This window comes from Neopelma chrysocephalum, unplaced genomic scaffold (assembly GCF_003984885.1).
Source record: "Neopelma chrysocephalum unplaced genomic scaffold, ASM398488v2 Primary Assembly neopelma1_24, whole genome shotgun sequence".
Taxonomy (NCBI): Eukaryota; Metazoa; Chordata; class Aves; order Passeriformes; family Pipridae; genus Neopelma; species Neopelma chrysocephalum.
This window is the reverse complement of record NW_020897693.1, coordinates 22,755,771-22,765,026: the sequence shown is the minus strand read 5'-3', so window position 1 is coordinate 22,765,026 and position 9,256 is coordinate 22,755,771. Positions and strand designations below refer to the sequence as shown.

The 9,256-nt window shown below is 47.9% G+C and overlaps 1 long non-coding RNA gene across 1 annotated transcript; it reads left to right on the top strand.

Moving 5' to 3' along the window:
* The first annotated feature begins 345 nt into the window (after positions 1-345).
* Positions 346-8,636, top strand: LOC113980915. Its single transcript, XR_003538250.1, has 3 exons — positions 346-918; positions 7,843-7,985; positions 8,064-8,636. It is a non-coding gene; the product is annotated as an uncharacterized LOC113980915 (long non-coding RNA).
* The last annotated feature ends 620 nt before the right edge of the window (positions 8,637-9,256 follow it).

Genomic DNA, 9,256 nt, shown 5'->3' with positions numbered 1-9,256 from the left:
GATGATGGTACAGCTCCCATAGCAACAGAAGAAGGTTGCTATCTTAAGGCACCTGCACTTCATCTGGAGCCATTTGGCAGTAGAAAGTCTGCAAGTCTGCTTGCGTCAGAGTTACTGAGCAAGAACATGAGTACAAAAAAGTCTGAATTGTTGAAAACAAGGCGGGGGTGGGGTGGTTTAGTTTGTTCCCCCTCCTACCGCTCAGTTCCCAAAGTTTCAAGGTAGGAAAGGAAGTGCTTTCGTCATGAGCAAGGTTTTCCCCTGTGAGTTTCACACGAGCTGGGCATTTCACTCCCTTGCTCACATGGGAATCTTCAGGTAAATAGACATGTCCTTTTTGTTTTGGTGCTCCGGTGTACAGAGGCTGAGGACAGAGGAAGGACAAACCTCCTTGCCTTTAATTTTGCTGAGGGTGTAAAATGAGTCGAGGCTTTCTGCAGTCACTATTCTATTCATATCTTTTGTGTCCGATGCTATTTTTGTTGGCTGTGCCCCTGGAGGTGGAGGTGTGGAAGTGCGTTTTTGCTGGTCTTTGCAAGCGGTGTAGATGTTTCCTCTGTTCCAGGCACCACCTCAGACGCTGCGGCCTTACAGGAGGAGTAGGCGGATGTCAGCGTGGCCATTTCTCACCTGTCTGTAACTTTTTAATACTTCCTTTTATTTTGGCTTTGCATTTCTTCCATGGAACGAACATCTCTGGGTAGCCACTGGGAGTTGTAAATGGCTTGGGATGGAAACCACAGCTTGTAGGTGCGCCCTCTGCCAGGCTTTTCTGGCACCCGAGGAAGCCCAGCCTCTGCCTGCTCCCAAGCGAAAGGGATATTACCAGCTGCTCGGTGAGAAAACAAATTCACAGAGATACAGGAAAGTGTGTTAAGTTGGTGGGAAGCAACGGGCGTGAGATTCCTGGCAGCTCCGGTATGTAAACATTTGTAAAATAGAGAGTGTGTGCATGTGTGTACTTTGTGGTAGCAGGAAACCCAAGAATTCAGCTCCATTATTTTTGCTGGAATTGGTAGCAGTGGTGCCAGACAAATATTATATGCCCTTAATCCTCCTGACTTTACACCTGTGAATGACCTAAAGACCATCCAAGGTGATCTAAATTACAAGACATCTTTACTAATTAATAATGGGATTCGGGATCTGATTTGGTTGTTCATAAAGACGGGTTTCTGTTTCTCAGTAGCTCAGGTGCTGGGCTACCTCTGGGGGAAGTGAGGGGAAGTGGAGACAGGAGGTGGAAGTAATCTGTGACCTCTTCTGAAAGTGTCACATGGATGTGACTAGCCTGCTACAAATTTAGCGCTGGTGGCACTGACAAGACACTGCAGTGGAAAAGCAGAGGTGTCCTTTTAGCAGACGCAGGGTAAGGAAATTGGCTGAAGTTAATGGATCTAAGTTATAATTTCCAGTGGAAATACTAATGCAATTAATATATTTCCACATAGCAGGACAGCAAGTCCATGCTAGTGTTTAGCTGTTTGTCATGATTGCTCAGGCGACTGGCCCAGCCACATCCTGGAATCCGTCCAGCTGCACCCAAACACATGCAGCCTGTGTGAGGGGTGGGAGCAGGGTGTGGGGCTATTACTGTACCCCAGCTCCTTGGCAGGGCACCCACCACCCTGCCTGGGGTCTGCACACCCTGTCTGGACACAGGGCACAGCAGCTCCTCTCGCAGTGCTGCAGATCTCCCTGCTGCTCATTTGTTGCTGGCACCTACCACCTCCTGCAGAGAAACCTCCCTCTTCTTAGGGGTTTACCTGTTCTCAGTGAAGTTACAAACCCTCTAGGGCAAGGAGCAAGTCTCTTCTGATCTCCTCCCTGAACATGCTGCAACTGCATGAAGCTAGAGAAGGGATTTTCAGTCCTGCCAGTGTGGTAATGGGAGCTGAGAAAGTGCCCAGCCGGCTACAGCAAGATAAGGTGTGGAGCAAGATGTGTTTATCATCACTGGTGGAGCAGATCTGCGAAGCAGCTGTTGTGGAGAGTGGTGTGCTATCCCACTGCAGGTCCCCAAAGCAGCACCCCATCCCCCTCCCTGCAGAGAGTCCACACACATGGGACAACCTGCACAGCCAGGTGCCAGCACCCCCTTTTTCTCCAAGTCTCAGCTGAGCACGTAGGGGTCCCGGGGTCCCCAGCATCCCTGGTGGGCCCAACCTCAGGAGCTGATTATGGTGTACAGCAAGGGCATATCTTCAAATAGGTGCCCTTAACCTGGCCTAATCTGCACGTCTGCCGCGGCAGAGAAAAATCAAATATCTCTCACCTAAATACATTGTTGTTCAGGTTAAGGGAAGTGCCAGAAGCTTTAAAGAAGCTGTTGGCAGTTTCCAGAAAAAAAGGAGCAAGTGACACCTGCTGCACATCAAAACAGCTATTGCCCGTGTATCAACAGGGTAGTTAATGCATGTAACAAATGATCAGGGACATGGAAAGCACAGGTCTCAGAAACCAGGACAAATTCCACATTTTTTTCAAATCCTGCTTCTACAGTCCCAACCCCATACACAACAGGGCAATAATGCGGCACAGTGATTTCTGTTGGCCTCTGCCTATTTCCAGCCAGAGCAGCCCTGGCTGCTGATTTATTCAGCAGACATCAACCGGTGGGATGTTTCCATGATTTTTTCATCAAAAAAATGTGCTAGGACTAAGTGCTTTCACCATTTTGTTTGTTTGTTTGTTTGTTTTTTAAATGAGGAAGTCTTAAAACTGCTCAGGATCCTCTCGGGTCATGACATTTATCTGACATGAAGTGCTGGTGTCAGAAGGTGCTGCTTGCAGGGCTGGTGGCTGCTTAACCTCCAACAGGCTTAGTTGTAACTCTCTGAAAAATACCGGTTTGGCCCTTCATGGTGGAACTTGTCATAACCTTGTTTCCAAACACATGGGTTGCACTCCACACATTTTACAGCTCCATGAGGTATTTGCATTAGGGAGGCAGCTTGCTTTCCCACCTATCCTGTTCCATCAAAACACATCTTTAGCACCAGGCAGCCAAGGTCATCTCTTTTTCTTTTTTTGTGTTCCTCCTGCCTGCTCTGAATACATTATAGTACAGTCTTCAGCTCCACTATTATATCTTTTCCCACAAGACCATTGCCTCATTCAGTCCTCAGCAGGGAACATGCTTTCATCTCTGCCAGCTGGGCATGGTTGGAGCACTCCATGCCTGTAGAAGCTCCGTGGGGAGGACAGGGAGGCGAGGCTTTCCAGATTTCCATGCACAGAGGATGGAGGAGTTTGGTTAGGTCCAAATCTGGTAGGAAATTCCAAGGGAGCCTCTCCCACTGCCTCCTTTGTCAAGCCGGTAACGAAGAACGTCTGTGAGGATGGGATTCCTCTCATCTGATTTTAGGTGCCTAAAAGCTAGGTATCTAAACCTAATTAGTTGGACAGGCTTCCTGCATAGTCAATGGAGACAAATAGGCACCTCTTGTGTATGATTCATCTCACATATCTTGAAGTTTATCTTGACAAGGGCTGACTCACCCGACAGCCAAGCACTGCTTCTCTTCTGTGACTATAAAGGCAGGTCAGCAACATGTTGACGACTTGACAAGTACATTTTGGATGTCCCAAGTTGGGTAAGGTGAGTCCTATTCCCAGCTGTGGCCATGTCTGTTGAAAGAATCATCATTGTGCTCTAGCTTGTCCCCTTCCCCCCCTGTGTCCCACAGAGGGTCCATTTCCAACCCTGCCCAAGCAGGGCTGGGTTTTAGTCTGTCCAAATCATTTTATCAGTCTTTATCACATTATCAGACCAAGTTAAATATTTATAAAGCACCTAGGGGCAGGGTCCACATCTTTCTTTTGTTTGCATATTCCCTTGAAGAGTGAAGCCCCTGTGCTGGTTGCAACCCTTTGCAGACTGGTGCAATACAGCACCATGAATCGCTGTGCCAATCTGCAGGTCTTGACAAAATGCAGCCGGGAATGCAGAAAGAGCTCATGGACATTGGGAAATAGGCAGGAGTGAATCATAAGAGTCAGGAGAAGCAACTAATGTGTGGGAAAAAGGCAAATGTGCTACCTCGGCATAAACATATAATAAGGAAGTATGTAATAATAATTATTGTTATTGTAATACAGCCTGGGTGAGCATTTGGGAAAAAGATATCTAATAACTGACAAGTGACATGGCTCGGTTTGTTTTGATCTGAAATTCAAACAATGGTTGTGTTTATAAGGCAATAATACGCAGGGCACAGAGCACTGGCACCACACCAACTATGCACTCCTCAAGTTGGGTTTATATAGGTCATGCCAAACAAATAATAGTGTTCTTCAATATAATTACTGATTCATTACAGAAAGAGAGTGTAATTGAGTCTGTTTGGATTTCAGGGAGGCGTTAGATATGGTAAATTCATACATTTGAACTTGTATTGGGAAAGCTTTGTGTGATCGCCTAACTCTGCTCCTGGGGGAATCAGCGATAAAATTCCCACTGCTGCCTGCCCTGGCAGCCTGGGATCCTCCCTGCAGGCTTCAGCAGTTGCTCATGCTCCTGCTGGCCTTTGCAGACTCTTTCAGTGCCCTTTGAAGCACTTCATAGGTAAATTGGGAAACTAAACTACTGCTAGACTGAGACCCAGATCCAAATGTGCTGGACACGGCACTTATCTCAGGCAATTGCACCCACCCCTTGATCCTAGGCTCACCACAGCCCCTCCACTTCTGAACCACCTGGTCTATGGCTGACTTCTGGATGTGTCTCTTGAGACGCATTATTTCACTGTTATTTCAGGGGAAAGCAGCAAAAGACAAAGGACAGGATGGCCTGGCAGTGCCCACCAGCTCTCTGGATGAGAACACCCTAGTTTAGGTGGCACACTTGGCCACAGGAAAGTTAAACTGGGTTGTCCTCATCCTGGGAAGATGTCTGTGGGGTTGGGCTGTGGTCGGGCCATGCTGCATGGTGAGGGGGTGCTACCAGCACTCATCATCAAAGGAGAAGGGCGAGGCTCAGCTGATGGTGAGGGACGATCAGGGATGCTGCTCTGGAGGCTTTTGGATGGCTTTGCCACATGGCATTCCCTGGGGCATGGTGAACAAGCATTTTGGCTGCAGCACTCTGCTTTCCCCAGGAAGACCTGGGCAGCCCTGCACCAGTCCAAGGTGTTTCCTGCTGGCCTCTGCTCTGTATGACCCTGTACAGCACGCAGGGATGGATGATGGTACCCAGAGTAGCATCCTAACAGCCAGCTGCTGGGACCAGTGACGGGGCATTGCTCTGCGTGATGCCTGGACTCAAGGGTTTATCCAAGAAAACACAAGGCATTTTGACACAGTCTTGGAGTCAGCACCTGTCATGTCCATGACCAGCCCTGCTGCTGCTCCCCACAGTGCGAAAGGCAGAACCCCAGTGTCCTTCTTCCTGCTCTGCCCCAGGGAGCAGCTGCCTTTTAAAAAAAGGCAAGACAGGGCATAGCATGAGACTTCTAGAAAAACAGGGACCATGCCAGATGCACTGGTGGACCAGCACCCAGTGGAGGGTACTCTGGTAGAGCACTAGACTCACTAGTCAGTTGACTTCTGTGAGTCCTGAAGAAGTTCATCAGGAACAAGTAGGACCATAGTAATTTATGCTTTCAAAAGGTTTTTTGATAATGGCCTTTCCAAGAATGAAACAAACTTGGCAGCCATGGGATGAAAAGTCCTGTCATGGATTGAATATTGAGTCAGAGCTAATAGACAGGAGGAAAAATCCATTAAAAGTAAAAGGCCAGTGTTCCAAACGGGGAAGAAAAGCTTACGGGGGTGGAAGGTGGTAGTGGGGCCATGCCTGTCAGAGATGAAAGTGGCCCTCTGAATACCATTCCGAAAATCAATAAAGGGGGAAGAGGGATAACAAGGCAACAGCATTTGCTGCCAACAGAGAACCATGTATTATAATTGCAACCAAGACTTGGCAGGACGGGAAGGGACTCCAGAAGATTCTAACTAAACTTGGAAGCCAAACCACCATGACAGAGAAAGTTCAGCGCACACAGATGCCAAAGCAAGTTGTTTCGGAAGAAATTGGGCAAGCCTCTTGCTCTGAATTAGAAGTTGGCTTGTGGACATAGGCAATGTCAGCAGTGGACATAGGCAATGACTGTTCAAGCATTGCATGTAAAAGACCTGCTCTGGGGGTCAGCATGAAAAACATATCATCGTGTAACCTGGGCACACATCACAGTCCATGTCCGCTTGCCCACTGTGAAGCAGGACCTAAAGAAACACTGTAAGATGGACCGTACTGAGTCAAGAACAAGAGTCCACTAATGGCAGCACAGAAGAATAGAAACAGGATCAAAGGCAGAGCTGAATGGGGGACTTTTTCCATGAAGGGAGGTTGAGGAGTATAATATTTCATTTGCACTAGGGCTGCAGAGGTCTACAAAACAATAGTTCCCTTAAGTAACAACTGGCTGATGCTTTCAGTTTATTTGTACTTTGCAAGTTGAAAAAAAAGATGTAAAGGTGCTTTTAAAGATAGTTGAAAGGGAAGTTACTGCTTTGCCACTGGGCTGCCTCTCAGTACTGTTCCCTGCTGGGTGAGGTCTACTGAGGCTCATACCTGGCCTGAACTCAGTCGCCTCTGCGTGCCAAACCACCCATAGCAGTGTACTCGTTCAGGCTGGGTTTGCTGACACCCACTTTTGCAGAGGCTGGATTCAACTGCCTTGTGGGCAATGTCCAGCCCTGGGCAGCAGCTGGCGAAGCACAGCCTGTACACTGAAAGCCTGCTTACATCAGTGTCTGGCTGTCATGGAGTGGGGACCACATTCCAGGGACAAACATGGTCCCTGGCAGGGTGTGGTGACACCAAGACCCGTGCAATAAGAAACAGAAGGAGGTTGTGTGTGTAAATAATTTACTAGTAGACCTAAATGCTACCAGGCCTTTGTTTATTTTTATGAAGTCAGTAAAGAACCACACCGATTCTGAGACTGGAGTTTGGGGACCAGAGGCTGAGAGGTGACATAAAGCAAAGGCATCTGTCCTCTCTGTGCGGGAAGGCAGCCAGGCTGGGAGGGGACAGATGCCTTCTGAGTTTCCAATTTTTCCTGCATACACAAACCTTTGTGGAGAAACTAGAAAGGGAGAAGTGCAATGCATATACAGGTGACTGACCCAGAGAGGTAGGAGCTTTGCCACATGCTCTGTGGATGACCAGGGAGGGGAAATCGTTTGCTGAATGATGCCTGTCACTATTTCAATCAGCATTTCTGGGTGCTCCCAGCCGCCAGTGCTGTGCTAGGAGCCTGGCTTCATGGAAAGGTAGAGTTTTGGCTGAGAACCAAAAGCAAAGCCTGGACTTACTGTCATCAAAGAAGAGCTAATCATGCTCCTCACAAGAGCAGACACACTGGGGCTGGTGTCTGGGCTGCTGTATAGTACAGGTAGTGAGTGCTGATGGGATGACATGATGCCCTGTTCCACAGCACAGTTACCTCAGTGTTGCCAAACCCAGGCAGCCTTGGGAATCAATAGCAGGATGCTTCTTCCTTAGAAATCATTTGCTTTCTGTAAGGGGATAAAAGGTCTTGCAGACACATGAGAGACATTGATTGCGGGCTACTGGGGAGGAAGAGGAAGGCTACTTCTCCTACTTTACTGCTCTTTTTGTTCTATAAAGCTCTGCTCCATACATCATGTGGCTGTAAGAGAATCTAATTTTTCAGCTAAGAAAAGCATTCTGTTCCTGCTACCTAGTGCAGAGAAAAACATGAAAACTCTGGAGTGTGAGTCAAAGACTAGAGTCAAAAGCAAACATACAGAATTCAACATTATTGGGTTTTTTTGTTTCGTTGTTTTTTTTTTTTTTTTAATTATGTTCTTTAGGTGACTGACATTATTTTGGAACCCGATTCTCAAACATCTGGGATTAGCTCTCCTGGAAATGTGAGGACATGGGCCCTCTAGTGCCACTTGGAAAATGCCAGTATCCCAGCCCACAGTTCTGCAAGGGAGGTGTTATTTGGCAAGTAACTAGAGCTTAATCAGAAGTTTGGGACCACCTTCAAGTGGTCAAGGAGAAAAACAGATCAAATTTTCTTTTTCAGGTCTCCTGCATGTGGCCGGTCCAATTGGATAATAGGTCCAGCAGTAACTCCTAGCAACAGGAACTCTTCCCCTTCAGTGGTTGCTTGATGCCCTGTGTGAAATGAGAGTTCAGCCAATGGTATAGGCACTTCTTAGTGAACAAGTATCTACACATGTAATTCTGCAGTAACTGGTGTCTCTGTGTCTGCCATTCTCCCTTGCCAGCCCAGCAGAGATAACTGAAATTACCTGGAAATAAATTTTTCCATCAAAGTGTCCTTCTAGCTGAGGCTTTGCTGCAATAACAGCACGTGCACAACTTGTGCTGCTTAGTTTATCTTTGGATGGACAATTGCTATCTCCAGGCCTACAGAGTAAGCATTGTTAGATATATTAAAATAATTTTTTAAAAGTCTTCTGACTCCAAAGTTCCCAGCCTTTCAGTTTATGTATATCCAGCTGGGAAATCATGCCCACTAATTTTTACTGAAGTTTGCAGTTGATTGACCCACCAGTACAATGCCAGGATGCTGGGTAGACTTGTGCAGCTCCTCCGAAGTTCAGGTGCGTTCAAGATGCATGGCTCAAAGATGACCAGTGTAGTGGTTTGAGCCAGGTTTTCCCCCTGAAACTAAGAAAAGTGGTAACCCCCAGGGGGTGGTGACCCTTGGGGCTTGACCAATCAATGCTCCTGCAAAATATAAACATATCTCTGGAGATCGGAAGAGAAGCAGTAGTACTTGTGGGAGAAGAAGAAGTGGCCATGTTGTAGAGGCCACGAGGAGAAGGGGCTCCGGCCCCTTGGGGGCCTCTGCCCCCCCAGCCCCCAGTTGGGGGGCTGCAGGGACTTGGAACAGTGTTAGCTGGACTGAGTGCCTGTAGCTAGGAGCTGGGGGAGTTTCTTCCCTGTAAGTAGAAGTGGGAGACGCTGGGAGCAGCGACGGAGCAGCAGCGGAGACAGCAGCGTCCGAAGAGCAGTGGCAAAGAGCCAACTGATAAGGACCAAAAGGAGCAACACAAGCCGGTATGCAGCTAAGGCAGACACAGAGGTGTCTGAGGAGAAGGAAAAGCAGCAACAGGACAAGAGAACCAAGCCAGCAGCAGGAACAGAGTTTCGCGGGGTAAGAACTGGATAAACCAAAACCCCCAAACTCGCTAGAGACCCCTCCGAGAAAGAGGAGGGGGTGGTGGACTGAGAAGAGTCCTAAAGTGC